The sequence below is a fragment of the Grammomys surdaster genome, unplaced genomic scaffold, assembly GCF_004785775.1.
Source record: "Grammomys surdaster isolate TR1022 unplaced genomic scaffold, NIH_TR_1.0 124408, whole genome shotgun sequence".
NCBI lineage: Eukaryota > Metazoa > Chordata > Mammalia > Rodentia > Muridae > Grammomys > Grammomys surdaster.
In genome coordinates, this window is record NW_021619420.1 from 1 (window position 1) to 18,793 (window position 18,793).

Below are 18,793 nucleotides of genomic sequence, written 5' to 3' on the forward strand. Positions count from 1 at the left end.
TATGTAAGTACACTGTAGCTGTCTTCAGACACCCATATGAGGGCATCAGATCTCATTGTAGATGGTTGTGAGCCACCATGTGGTTGCTGGGATTTGAACTCATGACCTCTTGAAGAGCAGTCAGTGCTCTTAACCGCTGAGCCATCTCTCCAGCCCTAGCCCCATTTTTATATTTGCAGCAGACAATGGTGTTTTTTTTGATATAAGAATTAGGTTAACACTTGGATGCTACACAGTGTCGACAATTGTCTCATTTGTGAATGTCACGATAGTTCTCTGAAAAAAAGTCTATCAAGTTTTAACCCTGCCCTGAGAGAAGGAGAAGATATAGTGCAGCAAGGAAACATAGAATGGATCCCAGGTTACCAGCCTGAGCCTCCAAGCTTACCTTGTCGACTCACTGCTTCATCTACACTTTGCTGCTCTCCATCTCCCACTGAGATGCTGACCTGTCTGCTAATATTCTTATTTTCAGTTTTTGAGACAGGAACTGGGTATGTAGCACAGTCTAGATCAAATTTTCATATTCCATGTTAACTAGTCCTAGATCAAAATTTCCAATTCCATGTTAACTAATCCTAGTTCGCATTTTATAATTCCTGGTTAACTAGTCCTAGATCAAATTTTCCTATTCTACGTTAACTCATCCAAGATCCTAAAGACCTCAGCAGAGGGGAGACCCTCACTCAAGTCTCAGAAAGTCGTGACCACCAAGTAATCTGCTCGAGACACTGTGTACCAGAGCAATACCGAGGTTTATTAGGGCGTGACAGCTAGCTGCCGGTCAAGTCGTATGCCCATGCAGGAGCTGAATTGACCCTGACAGCCAGTTTGAGAGGGGTTTTTAAGGGGAAAAACCACAAACCAAGGAATGAGGAGAGAGAGGGTGAGGGGGTTGCTAGGGTGGTATAACATAAAAATAGTGGAACATTCCAAAAGAACCCAACCTACGGGAGTCAGGATCAGGTGAAAACTCTCTGTACACTTATCTTTCTCAAGAATGTGGTCCTGCCCTGTTACTTCGGCCTTGCCCTGTCACTGCGGTTCTCAGCTTGGTTCCACCTGGCTAAATTGCATTCTAGCCAGTTCCCGTAATTAGTCTGTCCACATTCTTAACTTGCTTCATGCCTCCATGTCTTTATAAAGAAAGCCTAAAGAATATTTTATGTCTAAATAGGATTCTATATACCCAGTATCTATAATTTTTCACTCTACAATCCAAATTTCATATTCCATGATACCTAGTCCTAGATCCAAATTTCATGTTTCATGTTGACTAGTCCTCGATCCAAATTTCATATTCTATGTTAACTAATCCAAATTCAGATTTCATATTCCATATTAACTAGTCCTAGACCAAAATTTCTAATTCCATGTTAACTAGTCCTAGATCCAAATATCATATCCCAGATGCACTAGTCCTAGATCAAAATTTCCAATTCCACCTTAACTCGTCCTAGATCACAACTTCATATTCCATGTTAAATTGTTCAAAGTATAACATGAATCTTGATCCTAAAAGAGCATTAGACAGAGATGAATTCATGCTATCATCAAAGAGAAAATTTTTATTGAAAATAAGCTTTATTACATCAAGTAATAAATACAAAGATGCAACAGTTTCAGTCGTTTTCTTCCAGATGTTGTGATGGGCTCACAGTAAACACGGAACTGAGATCTACAGACTCAGGATGGACATTTGCAGGGTGCTTGGTAGGTTGGGTAGATTGCTCTTTCTTCTGTATTTATAACCTGTGCATTTTAAAGATTGACTTGAAAGCACTCAGTCATGCAAACGCTTAAGCAGAGAAGCTCCATGAAGCAGGGTCTACACTGTACACAGGCGGGACAGCTACTAAGCAAAGGTGCTGTGGTCTGCACTCAACTCCTCAGAGGCAGGTGAGCTCATGGAAAGGAAGTCAACTGGGGTGATGCAAAAGGAAAATGTATCCAAAGGGAGGTTAAAGGGGACACTGCCATTTGGGGACAAATGATAGCTTGCTGTGAAGTGACTTCACAAACATCTTTCAAATGCTTAGAAAGAAAAAAGAGCTGGGTCATTCCTAACTACTTAAAATGCACACCCTCGGTTACTGCAAAATGTCTTCCCAATCATTTGAGTGTGGGTTCAGAGCTTAATGACTGTGGTAGAAAAATTACTACCATTTTGAACAAAGCCTCTCATCTCCAGGGAGTAGTGAGATGGGCCTTCAGACTGGCCAGGGGCTAGGACCTGGCATTACATTCCTTTTCAGCCAAGTACTCCCAAACCAGGCTTCGGGCATTAATGATGCCTCCTTTTAGCCTCTCCAAGGCTCTCTTGCTCCCTGCATATGTGGGTCAGATCTCTTTCCCTAGCTCTTCCATAATGGCCAGCAGCTATGCGTATTTACTCTGAGGCACTTGGCTATTTCCAGTTCCCTGGGTGTAGCCTAGCGATGGAGGTCCATAGTCACTCAGCAGCTGGTGATACTGAGAGGAAGTCGCCATGCTAGTAGATGGTGAGTGGACACCTCCGGGGTTGAGGGCAGCGGCGGGCATGTGCGAGGTCAAGTTCAGCATATATGACATCACTGCGGGCTGTGGGCACGCTGGGCAGAGCCTGGCCCCACGTCCCCGCACACGTCCTAGCACCTGCCGGGAGCCCATGCACTTTTTGTTGTCGCTGGCTCAGGCCGCACCACCAAATATGGCCGTCCCTCCCCCTGCCACCGCTACAGTATATATATAACCCATACATCGGGCACCTAAGAGAATTTTTAAAAGTAATCTTTAATTGTGTGCAGAGTGATTTCTCCCTGGGAAGGCATATTAATTATGAGACAGCTGTATCTTCAACCTTTTAGAAAAATGATTCCAAGAAAAGCTATGTTGACTCAGGTCAGCTTGTTGCCAGTCTGTTGCTCCCCAGAGAAGTTACCTTGATTTCCCCTTGATTGAACTTCCTGAATTTTTCAGTTAAAAGGCTGAACCACAACAGAGATTTAAAATTACCCATTGGAGTCAAGTAGTGAACTGTCCAGTGCAGCAACAGGAAAAGGATTTGCATGTGAAGCATGGCTTCTGCCTTCAGACCAGAACATGAAGAACAGGTTATTGTGTACACTGTACAGTGAAATAGGACAGGCAATAGCTACATCACAGATTAAAGTTTTAGGGGGTCAGTTGTAGGGGGGAGCAATATTATGAAGACATGATACAAGCAGAGTGAGTGATTTTGTAATTTCCCAGAATGTATTAATTCATGTATGTGAAGAAAAACAGACCAGATTGTGGGGGTGTACAATTTGGGTATGTTAACTTGAGCCAGTTAATATTGAATTACCATTTAGGACACTGTCCTGTGGAGATATGTGGAATGCTCACTGATACAGTTAAGTCAGCTCAGAAATTTGAGACACAAACCATTGGCTGTGCTGTCTGTCAGCAGTAACATTGCACATAGGGACAAGGTCTTATTAATGCCATTCTCCCTACGAGGGAACATCTGCTCTTTTTCAAAGTTAGTATACCTATGTGTTTTTTCAAAGAAATTTATCCTTTTACAAAATCAATGGTTGGTGTTGCTTTTTGAGTTTCATTTTCTTTATGTATCATTGCACGAATCTCTTGTATGTTTCTATTCTCCAAAGTTTCCTCATCATTAAGAATTTCATTCCTTTTGCTCAGAGGCTTTGATATTTGTTTCTGTTTAGAGCAGTGTCTTCTATAGCTGAGACTTTGGTCATTATATGTAGTTAAGGCTTGCTTTGTAAGAGTAAAAATTAAAAACAACTTGGCAAAGACCGCAGGACAGCTTGCTGAACTTGCTGAGAATAGCCATGATAAAAATATCAAGCCCCTCTAGGGACGAGGTGACCAGAAATGGAGAAACAACCAAAGACATATCTTGATCAGTCTAAACATGCCCAAGTGAGTAATGGGCCACCTGGTGTTTATCCTAGAAGGTCTGAGGCTTCATGGTCAAAAATAGTGGGCCATCTAGCCTGTCAAAATGATTGCTTACGCAAAGTGCTGATGTTTGAAATATCCAATTATATGTAACCGCACCAGAATTTCATGCTTTTCCCTTCCCCCTTGTGCCTCCCCCTATAAAAGTTCTAAATTTTCTGGGGTCTTCATCGAAATTCTATCCCCTGCGTGGGATGAGTTTCGATCCAAGGGCCCTTGTTAGTAAACTGCGTTTTGCTATTCTGCATCAAGTCAGTCTCTCGTGTCTCCTTGGGTGCGTGGTGATTGGGACTTGAGTTGGGGTCCTCTTTCTGGGTCCTTACACTTTGAAGACCTAATCCTGCCTCTGCTGCACTATGCCTTCAAGTCAGTTATACATCTCCTTTCAGGCTGGGCCCTACTGCTCAGTGTGAAGGAAAAGAAATTAGTGAATGAGTGTCTCCTAACCTCCATGGTTTTTTTTGTGGAAATTACAAATAAAGAGGGACCTGTGTAACAATTGAGTTTCATTGAAAAACTCTGAAGCTGGTGTAGTCATAGTACAGAAAGAAAGAAAGTGTGGAGGAAAGAAAGTGGGAGCTTTCCTGTTTTGACAGTAGTTCACTTTAGTAATGAGTACTTAGGTAATCAATTTTACATGGTCAGTAAAAGTCTAAACTGGCCATTTTGGGAAGTTCACAGACCAGGGCAATCAAGAATCAGGATGTGGAACTGAATTTATTTTTAGAAACCAAATTTCTGTAGTTACACTAGCTCAACCAGCACAGAAAATCTGTACAAACTGGTGTCACTGTGCATATCAGGATTGTTATATTTTTGTCTGAAAGTGTACAACTTGAGAGAAAAGGTATGAATAATATTTGGTGTGAACTAATACATATGTCTAGTCCTTGAACAATATTGAACCATAAAACCTGTTCAAACTTTTTAAGTAATTTTTGAGATTATTACTAATCATTTGAACCTACTCATTTCTTCTTACTGCTAAGTCCCAAACCCTGGGACAAATGGCTGAGGTGCCTGTCTACCAAAGAAAAGCAGATGTGCCTGTAAGTCCTGCATGACATTCTTCAATTCCTACCTGTTACAAGGTGTGCCCGGTAGAATTGCCCTCTAGCCCAGGGGTTGGTCTGTCTTTCAACTGCCTTTCCTTATGTAATCCAACCATTTTGTCAACTGGTGTTTTTTATCTATCATTTACCCTCCCAACTGATAGGTTATTTCTCTTCACTGGTGATAGGTTATTCCTTTGCCTTTGAAATAATCCAGTTGAATCCATATTAGATTATATTAAACACAGGTTTATTGGGGAAGTTACTTTGGGAGAGGTGGCTTGAGGGGAAGAGAAAGAAAGAAAGGGTGTGTGCACAGACAGAGAAAGGAAAGAAAAAAGCAAGAGGAGATCCAAATGTCTGGATTGTATAGGAAAGAGCCTCCATGAGAAGTCAGCCCAGCCCCTAGACTGGAAAGTTCAAGTTTGGGGCAGGTTTGGCAGATATGGACTGAGGGGTGCTGGGAATACCTGGAGGCCAGGTCTGCTATAATATGTAAAATATAAACCTCAGAAACTTCTCTAGAACTCTGACCTCATGATCCGATTCTACTCTCTATCCTCTACCCTCTTCTCTCTCCTTACTTGGCTTGGATCATGGCCAATCTGAAATTTCCCGGATGCCCCTATGTCTTGTTATGCTTTCCCATTTATCTATAATAAAATGTCTACTACACCATAACAAGGAGAAGCCATGCCTTTTCATTTCTTTTGTTTGTTTGTTTGTTTGTTATTCGAGACAGGGTTTCTCTGTGTAACCCTGGCTGTCCTGGACCTCACTCTGTAGACAAGGCTGGGCTCAAACTCAGAAATCCACCTGCCTCTGCCTCCCAAGTGCTAGGATAAAAGGCGTGCACCATGACTGCCCAGCCATGCTTTTTCATTTCTTTTTTTCACTCACATCTCATTGACCACTTCTTGCTTTCAAATTAATGGCCACAGTTTGCTTTAATTGTGGCTACTGTTTGATTTGACAGAAGTTTGGCTACAGGACTTCCCAGCTACCTGGTAGAGATGGCTCCACTGTAATATTGAGTATGTAATGTAATGTGCATACAAAGTCTCTGTGCCTTGGAAGAGTAACAGGAAGTACTCTGGGAGAATGGAAAGTTCTACTAAAATACAAATTTCCCAGAGTAGGGCTCTGTCTGTCCCTAGGGTGGAAGCGCAGAACTTGGAAGGCCTCAGCTGTCTGAGTCATTTGATCTCTGATCCCCTAGTAGAGGAGCTACTTCTGTCCTAAGGACCAGCTTGGTTTTCTAAGCTAACAAGGGGCTCTGGGCAGGCCTGGCAATCAGGAGCACCAGTGGGAGGTAGCTTGCAGGTTCTTTCCAGGACTGTCCTGATAGAGCTGTAGAGAGCAGTAAGGGTGACCACAAGCCATGTCATGGTGAATATGGGGGGCACTGTCCCTAGGCCAGGAGGTCTGCTGAGTCTTAATCTGATTGGATTGAAATAGCCTGTGGGGGAGAATGTGTTCAGTTGGTCCGTGTGTTGACTTGGGCAGAGGCCCTTGGCCTTTTACCCAACCTGAGTGTGGATTCCCTGGATGAGTGGGTAAAAGGGTGGAAGGGGTGAGATGTGACAGCAAGACACTGAAGCCCTGGCAGTGAAAATCTTATAATATCACTTTCCACTGTGCACACACAAGCATTGCTTTGCTGTGCAGTAGGAAGACATACTGGAAAAGTGAAGATCTGGTTTCTAGAAGGTTTGAATTCATTTCTCATTCAGTTTTGTGTGACAACTTTTATAAAATAGTTTTGAAAGTAGTATAAAGGAGTTGACGGGGATCATCCATTTGTAATAGTTGATCAGAATCCTTTCACCTTTCCACTAACACCATGTACCTTGGCATGATTCAGGGTAGAAAAGGAGTTTCAGAGATGCAGAGATTTCCTAGGTGTGCATGGTGGTGGAAAAGTGTTATACTTGAAGTAAAATTGCTCATATTTAGTGTATGTATCTGATGCAGTTGGATATATTACCTACATCCATATAATATCACTTCCTACCACAAAAAAAAAAAAAAGCCAAACCAAGAAACCATGTTCTCTATGGATTCTTTTTTGAACAATTTATTTATTTTATTATTTATTTATTTATTTATTTATTTATTTATTTTTATGTATGTGAGTACACTGTGGCTGTCTTCAGAAACACTACATGAGAGCATCAGATCTCATTACAGATGGTTGTGAGCCACCATATGGTTGCTGGGAACTGAACTCAGGACCTCTGGAAGAGCAGTCAGTGCTCTTAACCACTGAGCCATCTATCCAGCCCTTTCTTTGTACATTCTTATACTACCATGTTTATGTGTGTCTACAGTATACAGAGTTCTCATAAAATGATAGACATGCTATGAATCCCGGAAATGTCTTCAGCCTATTTTCCAGGGACTTGAAAGTAACTTAAAGAAGTATCAGAATTCTCATGCTTGTTCCATTTAGATTCACGGTGGCCTAAATTATTAAATAACCTAACTTCTCATTAGTAGATGACAAGCTGCATGCCTCAGGAGGACCCTGAGCTATATGAACAAAGACAAAGCAATTGTTAGAGGATTGTACACTTATAAAGGATTATACTCTCACAATCAGTGCTGTATCCCTTACAAAACAGCATGTAACTACAGCTTAGGCACTGTCAATCTGCCCAATTCTTTCTCCCATCTGATTTTAATATGTAATGCACTCTCATTTGTCAGGTGAACATTAGAGTTACAGCCACTTTGTCTACACTGCCGGTAGCAATAGAAAATGAAGGGCAGAAAGAACACAAAATCTAGCTGACAAAATCACCTTTAAATGGTTGTTACAACATTTTTAAGTTGGTTTATGACTTTTTTGTAGCAAGAATAGTTTCAGAGATTAAAAGCAAATGTGCTCTTATAGATAGGATACACTAGAAACACAGAAACACTGCTTTATTTTGATGGTTTGAGAGCTTTCTGCCAATGAAACATATTGCATGAAAAAGGAAAAATGACATTAAGTAACAGACTGACTTGTTTTGTTTGAATTTAAAGAATGATAATAAATTACAATTGAATCAAAATGTAACAGTCTTTGTAATAGTCATTTATGGTCTTTTTTATGTTGATTTGTTTGTTTTTTTTTCTTTTTTATCAAGAGCCAAACTGAGATGGTGACACTTTGATTCTTGTTTTGAAGAATGTGTTTAAACATTTAGCATTTTTATATATCAGTTTGTATATGTTTAACATAATATAAAATTAATGTAGACATACTGTATGATATTACATATGTCATTTAATATATTTTTATACTTGTTTAAACATTAGTTTTCCTTAAAGAGAAGCAAAGCTAACTTTTGGAATTAAACAAGCAGGAAACTCTGTAACTCCACAATCCAAAATCATGAGAACTCATACAAGAAAATGACCTGGGCTTGTTTCCTGCATGATACAGATTTCACATTGCTGAGAGCAAACTTGAATTATGAGATGTAGACAGGGCCCAAGAATGAGCTTACTATAAACTCCTGGGTGATCCTCACTTTCTAAACAGACAGAATGAGAACTGGATCTGTCAAAGTCATTCCTTCCTGGTCTTCCCTATTTTGTGTCTCTATCTTCATTATTGCTTCCCTCCTTTGCATTTACAATTAGGAAAATTGAATTAACGTATTTAAACTGGACTAAATTCTTCTCTCACACAATGTATTCAGACTACTGTTTTTGCTCCAGGTAATCCTCATAAGTCTAGCCTACTTTCCCTCTTCCTCAGATCCACTCTCCCTGCTCCATTTCCTCTTCAGAAAAGAACATACCTCCAAGAGGAGACAGCCAAATAAGACCAAAGACACAAAAGGCAATAGACCTCATTCTGAGTCTGGACAGGGTAACTCAATAGGAGGAAAAGAAGCTGAAAGGGTTTCTGGCTCCATGGGGAGAGCAACAATACCAACCAACCAGATCTCCCAGGGTCTAAACCACAAATCTGGAAGCAAATAGGGAGGGACCCATGGCCACAGCTGCACATGTAGGGGAGGATGACATTGTCAGTCATAGGTGGGTGAGGAAATCCTTAGTCCAGTGAAGGCTGGATGCCCCAGTGTGGGGGAAATTCTGGGTGTGGTGGTGGAAGGCGGAGGGTGGCTGGAGGCATATCCTAATAGAAGCAGGAGGAGTGGGGTGTGATAGGGGGGTTCCTGTGGGTCAGGGAGAATAGAGATAGGGAATTATATCTGAAATCTTAATAAACTATCAAATAAAAAAATTAAAAAAAAAGAAAAGCAGGAGTGAAAATATCATTCCTTTATTTAAACTACCACATTCCACTTCCTGGTCCCCACATGCTTGTTCAAACACATGAGTGTATGGGGACCATATGTTAAAATAGCACAAGGCAAAATACATGAGGTTCAAATGAAAAAGTCTCTATCATCTATAGCAGTCCAAAAATGTTAAAAGTCCAAAGTTCAAATTCTCTTCATAGATTCATCTAATCATGTAACTGTAATCCCCTATATTATCAAAACAAATAGCACATCGTATAGGTTCAAATTCACAGGAAGTATTCTTCATCATTCCTAAATGCTCTTGTGAGGAAATACTGAACCAAAGGAAGACCAAAAACCAGCAGAGTAATCTCCAAAATCTGCATCTCCATGTCTGGTGTCAAAGAGTTCTTCAGATCTGTGACTCCTTTCTGCTTTCTTCACTGCAGCACAATTCTTTCTCTTTGGCTGGTTTTACTCCCTGAAAGGAGTTTTCCTGAGCAGGTGCTACACAGCTCTGGCACCTCAGAATCTTGGGATATTCAAGGTAACTTCAATATTACACCTTCATGTTCCCATATCTGGGATCCACATATGATCTTCTGTGCATCATAAAAGACAATGGGTCATTTCTACAACTCTTCCCTCTAAAACACTCTAGTTCTGGTTGACTCCAGTCTGCTGCAGCTGCTGCTGATGGTCTTTCTACTCATCCCATGGCACTGACATCTTCAATATGCTGGGTCCTCCTGCTGAAACTAGGTTTCACTGCTTTCCTTTCATACACTCCCTTTATGGGGCCAAGCCTTAGCTGTTCTCCATAACACATTCATGCCTTAAAAATGGTGCTATGTTAGTGATATTTACACATAACCAAAACCATCTGTACCATAAGGTACAACCTTTACTATCTCTGGAACACAGCTTCATTGTCCTCTCAGAAAACACTCCCCTAAGATTTCACCTCAGTGATCATGGTTTCCTCTTCAACACTGAAAAATTTTTTTAACTATAGCTAACCAGTATCAACTGTGTCAGTACTCCCTTCTAGTCTTACCTCTAAAGACAGAGGCACATGGACAAAGCTGCTGAGTTCTGCTGCTTTCTGGGGCTGGAACATGGCCCTTCTATTACATTATAACCAGCTTTCTAATTTTCAACAACTTCACTGACTAAGCTTGGTGCTACTGGAACTTACTCTGTAGTTTAACCTTGAACTCAGAGGTATGCATGGCTCTGTCTCCTGAAGAATGGGATAAAAGGTTTGTGTGTGACACTTTGACTAAGGATTTTTTTTACCTAAATCTTGATCTGGACCAGGATGACTTGAACCAGAAATCTGCTGACTCTCTTCTCCTGGGATTTAAGGCATGTATCACTATGCCTGAATCTAAATATTTCCTTTTAGATCTTAAATTGAAAACACAGAAAAGCAATGACTATCCATCCTTTGTCAATTTGACAGATACATGTATCTCCTTATGCCCACATGGAAACAATAACCAGGTAATAATAGTGCCTATCATGATACAGTTCTCCTTCATACAACTTCACATCCATATGATTAGGTGGATGGAATCTTCCCATAACATCACCATTTCTTTAATACCATCAGATATCTTTCATCACAAGATTTTCCTTCAGTAAACTTCCTGGTGACCCATTTCTCTTTGAACCTAACATTTTATATTTTTCCTTTCTAAGATTACTAAACATAAACAACACAATCACCATGAGAGTAAACACAGGTCAAAGGCTATACTTGGCTTTCCAGAGACTTTATTTATCAATGCAATCAACATAAACCTCCTTACCTTAGCCTCAAGGACACTCTTCAGACATGGGGAAAAGGTAGCAACATTCTTAAGCAAAAATCATTAAAACTATATACAAAAGTCAAATCACCCTTAGTACATATGTGTGTGTTCCATATTCCTACTAGAATGGACCATTTAGTTCCACTTAATACATGTAGCAATCTAAAGTCTAAAAATTCACATTGCTCCAAACAAAAACATAGTCAATCCTATCATAGCAATACTTATGTCTGGGGTACCAACTTCTGTCTTAGATAGAATTTCCATTGCTAAGAAGAGGCACTGTGACCAAGGAAACTGTTTTAGAGGCAACTATTTCGTTAGGCCTGGCTTACAGTTTCAAATGTTGAGTCAGTTACCATCATAGCAGGAAGATTAGCAGCATGCAGGCAGCCATGACGCTGGAGACGGAGGTCAGAGTTCTGTATCTTCATGAGAAGGCAACCAGGAAGAGACAGTCTTCCAGCCCAACAGTAGGAGTGTCTGTTTTATCCTGGTCAGATCTCCAAAGACAACCATCAGGAATTCACTTCCTTCAAGACAGTACTATCAATTCCAACAATGTTGAATATCTTAATATTGCCACTTCTTTGGTCCAAGCATATTCAAATCACAGCAGTTCATTTCTACTATGAATTCCTTCATGCATTTAAATATGATTACCACATGGAGAGGCTTTAACACTTTGATTATTTTCAGAAGGTTTCTCTCTAGTATGTGTTCATTTTGGTATTCAGAGACTACTGTGGCATGTAAAGGATTTTCCAACTTGAGTGCATTCAAAAAGTTTCTCTCCAATATGTGTTCTTTTATGTCTTTGGAAACTATAGTGATATAAACAGGCTTTTCCATGCTCATTTCATTCATAAGATTTCGCTAAAGTGTGTATTCCTTGAAGTACTTGGAGAACACAGTGACACCACATGCATTACACTCATAGGGCCTCTCTCCACCATGTGTGCCTTCATGTGTTTGGAGACAACTGTGATATGCAAATGCTTTCTAACATTGACTAAATTCATGAGGTTTCTCTCCTGCACATTTTCTTTTGTGTATTCAGAGATGACTGTCCTGGAAAGGCTTTAACTCATTCATGACATTGATGCAGTTTCTCTACATTATGTATTGTTTTATGTATTGGGGGATAACTGTAACTCCCAAGAGCTTAATACACTAATTACTTTGAGAAGGGTGCTCTCTTGAATGTGTTCTATTATGTATTTGCAGTTGACAGTGAATTCACAAGGTTTTACCACAGTGATTACATTAACAGGGGTTCTCTCCAGAGTGATATTTTTGTGTCTGTAAAGAACAATGATATGCAAAGGCTGAACCACATTGATAGCATTCCTGTGATTTATCTATTGTATGGCTCTTTTATAAGACTGCAGATGACTATGACTTGCAAATGCTTTAGAACACTGATTACATTCATAAGATTTCTCTCTATTATGTGCTGTTTTATAATAATAGAGACTACAAGGTTGTGAAAAGTCTTTAACTCATTGATTGCATTTGTGAGGTTTCCTTCCAGTATGGGTCTTTTATGTTTTGGAAAGAAGTAGGAAGTGCAAAGGATTTAACACACTGAATACTGTCTTAGTCAGGGTTTCTATTCTTGTACAAATACCATGAACTATAAGGAAGTTGGGGAGGAAAGGGTTTATTGAGCTTACACTTCCAAGTTGCTGTTCCTCACCAAAGAAAGTCAGGACTGGAACTAAGCAAGTCAAAAAGCAGAAGCTGATCCAGAGACCATGGAAGGATGTTATTTACTGGTTTGCTTCCCCTGGCTTGACATCACACTATTTATTAGGGGAACAATGTGTATATTCGAAGAGATTCTGATGTCAACAGATCAAGGTTGCGTAATGCCCAAAATTAACCTATAGGACTCACCTGCCCAGGGAACAGGTAACTTCCTGGAATGCTGAAGTTGTAGTTCTTGGTAAATAACAAAGTCCCATAGAACCCAAGACTACCATCCCAAGAATAATGAGACCCACAGTGGGTCCTCTCAAATTATCACTAATTCATGAAATGCCATACAGCTGAATCTCATGGGGACATTTCCTCAAATGGAGCTCCTTTCTCTGTGATAACTCCAGCCCGTGTCAAGTTCCACACAAAACCAGCCAGTACAATTACAATCATAGTTCTTCTCCAACATGGGCTCTTTTATACTTTTGCAGAAAATAACTTTGTAAAAAGCCTTTTGTCACATAGATTATATTAATAAGATTTCTCTCCAGTATGTGGTCTTCTACAGTTTTGGAGACATCTCCCTTGTAAGTAGGCCTTATCACGTTAATTACATTCTTAAGGGTTATTTGCACTATGTTTCCTTTTATGATATTGTAGAGTATGCTGTTGTGAAAATGCTTTACCACATTAAGAATATGCATGAGGCTTCTCTCCAGTATGTGTTCTCTTATGACATTTGAGAGTACTGGATCTTGCAAAGGCTTTACCACATTGATTACATTCATAAGGTTTCTCTCCAGTATGTGTTCTTTTATGACATTGGAGATTACTCTGTTGTGAAAATGCTTTACCACATTGATTACATTCATAAGGTTTCTCTCCAGTATGTGTTCTTTTATGACTTTTGAGAGTACTGTGTTCTGAAAAGGCTTTACCACACTGAATACATTCATAAGGTTTCTCTCCAGTATGTGTTCTTTTATGATGTTGGAGATCACTGTGACGTGAAAAGGCTTTACTACATTGATTACATTCATAAGGTTTCTCTCCAGTATGTGTTCTTTTATGTCTTTTGAGAATACTCTGATCTGAAAAGGCTTTACCACATTGATTACATTCATAAGGTTTCTCTCCAGTATGTGTTCTTTTATGACACTGGAGATTACTCTGTTGTGAAAATGCTTTACCACATTGATTACATTCATAAGGTTTCTCTCCAGTATGTGTTCTTTTATGACATTTGAGAGTACTGGATGTTGCAAAGGCTTTACTACAATGATTACATTGGTAAGGTTTCTCTCCAGTATGTGTTCTTTTATGTCTTTTGAGAATACTCTGATGTGAAAAGGCTTTATCACAATGATTACATTCATAAGGTTTCTCTCCAATATGTGTTCTTTTATGACATTGGAGATTACTCTGTTGTGAAAATGCTTTACTACATTGATTACATTCATAAGGTTTCTCTCCAGTATGTGTTTTTTTATGTCTTTTGAGTATACTCTGATGTGAAAAGGCTTTATCACAATGATTACATTCATAAGGCTTCTCTCCCGTATGTGTTCTGTTATGATATTGGAGATGACTGGTCCTTGCAAAGGCTTTACCACACTGATTACATTCATGTGGTTTCTTCTCGCTGTGACTTCTTACATGTCTGCAATGATAATTGGCACAAGTGAAAGCTTTACCACTTTCATTACCCTGATCAATCATTTAATCAATATGAATTAATTTTACAGTTTGGTTTAATAATAAAGAAGAACCATATCTTAAGGTTTTATCACTTCATATATTCATAGTGTTCTCCCCAACTCTGGCTTGATGCCTCTTTGAAATCACCTGTGATGACAAGAACATTTAATACTTGTCTAACAGCTCTAACATCGTTTTTCTCTATGAGATTTCTATATGATATATTTCATGTATCTGAAGGAAGATGCAGAAAGGAGACCTTTGTAACACTGATTATATTCATAAATTTTCTGTAGTGTGAATCACCCCACATTAGCACTGTGAACCAGGAAAAACAGAAAAATTTACACTTTTCTAATACCCATGGGGATATTCTGCAGTGTGACTTTGGGGATGTTCCCAGTAAAGTCAGAAAACCAATAAATGGCAAACTTCTACCATATTCATAAAATCTATCAAAGGCATTATATTACATATCTTCTCACTGTTCTAGAATAAAGATAGGGATGTTGCTCCTTTAAATATTCCTATGCTCTCATAGGTTTTTTTTTTATTCTGACACCTGATATATGCATAAAAAGAATAAATGAAAGCTTTCCAAATTGAATCAACACCATTTGAGTTTTTGTTTCTTCTCAACATACTGCATGTGGATTGAGGTTTCTCCAAGGGAATATTCTTGACTCTCATAAACTGACCTCTCAGTAAACTTAACAATATCACTACAAAAATATGAATATCATTGAATTTAACACAGACTGTTTACTTATTGCATGGCTTTGGATATATGTTTATCACTATTCAATGTGCAACATCTAAATATTATGAGACTGATCAGATTGGTAGTTCCACAGCGTAGCTCTAATGGAGTTACCAATCAAATAAAGTCATCTCTTAAGGAATTGTTTCTATGTCTCCATCCTTAGTGGAATGCCTTGCAAACACAAATCAGATAACTGACATTAAGGCCCATGGCTTTGTGAGAATATTTTAATCATAGCTATACTTAAAGGACTGACATTTTAGAAGCTTCTTTTACTTTCCAGTTTCCAGGACATATTAAAATTGCCTCAGAGGCACATATGTTTCAGTTTGCACATTAACATTACCTTTTGTACCTTCTAGAATTTTGAAATTCTGTTTCAATATGGTGGTCTTCCAAATTGTATCCTAAAACACAGTATGAAAAAATGAATGATATAGTATTGGAAATTAGGCAAAAGTCAACTTACTGTGGTTTTTCACAGCACTGACTCTGATTTATTTTACTCAATCTTCCATGTTCCCAACTCAAATAACAGAGTGTCATCAATAATCAAGAAATATTTGTCCCCTTATTTTGAAAAGCAAAAGAAAATTCACAGTTTTACCTGCATCAGTGAGGTTAGAGTAGGTTTCCAGCATCACATCATTGTAGAGATTCTTCTGGGAAGGATCCATCAAATTCCACTCTTCTTTAGTGAAGTTGATATGCACATCATCAAAATTCATTGCATCCTAAAATATGTGTACAATACAAAGCATGATACTGACATCACTAAATGAAGGTATGCTTCCTAGACAATATAATCATATATTTCTAGTGCTACCATCATTTATTTCTTTGACACAGAAGTTATAATGTAATCTCTATGTCATTTTAAAAGGAAATTGTGTTATGAGTATTGCATGTATTACTTCTGAACCCACTGAAGAGGATATAGCTTTACAAGAGAAATGACAATTCAGAGGGAGATGGAGAGGGAAACAAACAGCACTGAGCACACATTAAACAAATCGTATAAACAATTAGTAACTACATAAATGCTGGACAACCTCGGTGGTTTTGCTCATGTCTTTAATCTCAGAGGCACAGGGAGCTGTATGTCCTTGAGCTTGATGCCATCATGGTCAATGGAACAAGTTCCAGGACAGCAAAAGTTACATATTAAGTCACTCATGCCCAAGTAAAAATCAACCAAGAAAACAGAAATGATAGAGAGAACTCATAGTTCTTTCCTGAAGTTCCTACAAAGAATTAGACATTCAAAGCAGTTCTGCCTTCATCTTATAGAAACATAAATTGTGCCAGTTTAAAATGCAACATTAATAAGATTTTACTAAAATGGTACGCATGTTTAAACAGATATAAATGGACAGATGAAAATATTAGTAATCTAAAGGTTGATCATAAATAAGCAACATAGGGCAGGAGAATGAGATAACTCAGAAGTGGAAAGTTCTGGCTGGTCTTACACAAAATGGATGTCAATTTCAAACATCTACATGGGGACCAACAACTACCCATAACATGAAGATCAAGAGTTCTGAGGCCACATTCCGGCAAAACTCAAAATGAGGCACATATGATAATCATATTCAGGCACAGAGGTAAAATATTCCTATTTGTCCAAAATTTTCAGAAGAAACACACAAGCAAAGCAGATCATCATACAACTGGAATCCAGTGATTCTTAAGCCTCCAGCAGAATTGACATGATGAGCATAGGCCATATTTAGAAATAGAATATTATCTTTATATTGGGACAAATTTCAAAATTTAAGATGTGGATGAAGAGCAGCACAGAAGCCTATACTTATTTTACAATAATATGTCAGGTGGCTTGTGTGGTTTCTATATCTACTATCAAGACATGAAGGGCTTCATAGAGAAATTTTGTCTTGGAAAAATAAAAGCAATAAAGTTTAAAATATAAAACCAATAGTCTTGCAAAATATATTAACATTGAAGAGCAAATATTTATACAGTGTCTTATGTGATTTCGGGACAGAGACTAATGGTGAATGTATTGCATCATGAGAACAAACTGAGGAATCAAATTCAATGACAACACAGTTGACACACAGAACAAAAGTTGTCTTATCTAAAAGAAATGCTGGGGTATGGCTATAGCAGAGATTGAGGGAATGGGCAGTGAAAACTTGCCCAACTTCATGAAGCTCATAAAAAAGAAAAGCAAAGTATGGGTGCTTTGGCCCTTCTTAGAAGGAGTAACAAAATACTCATGGGGGCACATGTGGAGACAAAGAGTGGGACAGAAACTGAAGGAAGGGCCATAGAGACTGTTCTACATGGGTCTCCCTTGGGCAATTAGGAAAGGTAGATGCTGATGTGGATGCCAGGAAGTGCATGCTGACAGGAACCTGATATAGCTGCCTCCTTAGAGGTCTGCCCGAGTCTGAAATATAAATACATGGATGCTCACAGCTAACCACTGAACTGATCAAGGGGTTCCCAATGGAGGAGTGAGAGAGAAGACCTCAGGAGCTGAAAGGATTTGCGGCCCTATGGGGAGAGCAACAATACCAACCAACCAGAGGCCCCAGGGTCTAGACCATCAACCTGGGAGCACAAAGGGAGGAACCAATGGCCCCAGTTTTATGCATAGGGGAGGATGACATTGTCAGTCATAGTTGGGTGAGGAAGTCCTTGGTCCAGTGAAGGTTGGACATGCCAGTGTGGGGAAAATCGTGGGTGGGGGGGGTGGGAGTGGGAGGGTGGCTCGGGGCATATCCTCAAAGAAGCAGGAGGAGTGGAGGTGGGATAGGGGGTTTCTGGGTGGGTGGGGGAATGGGAAAAGGGGATTACATCTGAAATATAAGTAAAATATCTAATAAAATCACACATACCCATGTGCACACACATGAGTACGTGTGCACAAGCACACACACACACAAACACACACACTTGTGACTCTGCAGAGTACTCTGAGGACCCAATCACAAATTAAAAGCAAAAGATCAATATGAATAAAAAAGGATATGTCCAAGTCACAGAGACCCCAAAGACCCACAAGAGCCTATTGTAATGCAAACACACAAAGGTCATAATAAAGACCCTCACCACTCTACCTCCAATTAGGGCCAAACAGAGAGACCACATCTAGGGGAGTTGTATATTTTAATTGTAGTTACACCAATATTGTGGCTTTAACATACAGGTCAGCAACTTAGTATTTTAGAAACTGTATGCCAGGCATAATTTGCAGGAAACAAACAAGGGGCAAAATCATCTGACAACCATGATGGGTAGGGTAATTTTATTTTTCTCTGTAAGGTGTATTAGTTATTTATATGTACTTTAATCTTGCCAATGTACCTTCACTGGCTGTTGATAAGGAGGGTTTGTCATAGCATGTCTCTCAACTGAATATTGTGCACTCTCAAAAACAGAACTGATTGGCCTTTACAAACACATCTTTGTGTCTAGCCCCTTAGTATTCTGCTGTTCAACCACAAGCCATGCCTGAAAATATGCAAGGTTGGCTTTCCATAGATCTACAACACTATTTGTGATCCCAGATGCAATTTTCACAGTTGCCTCTGCCAC

The 18,793-nt window shown here is 39.2% G+C and overlaps 1 pseudogene; it reads right to left on the bottom strand.

Moving 5' to 3' along the window:
* Positions 1 to 2,226: 2,226 nt before the first annotated feature.
* Positions 2,227 to 2,571, bottom strand: LOC114636499 (annotated as a pseudogene).
* Between the last annotated feature and the right edge of the window lie 16,222 nt (positions 2,572 to 18,793).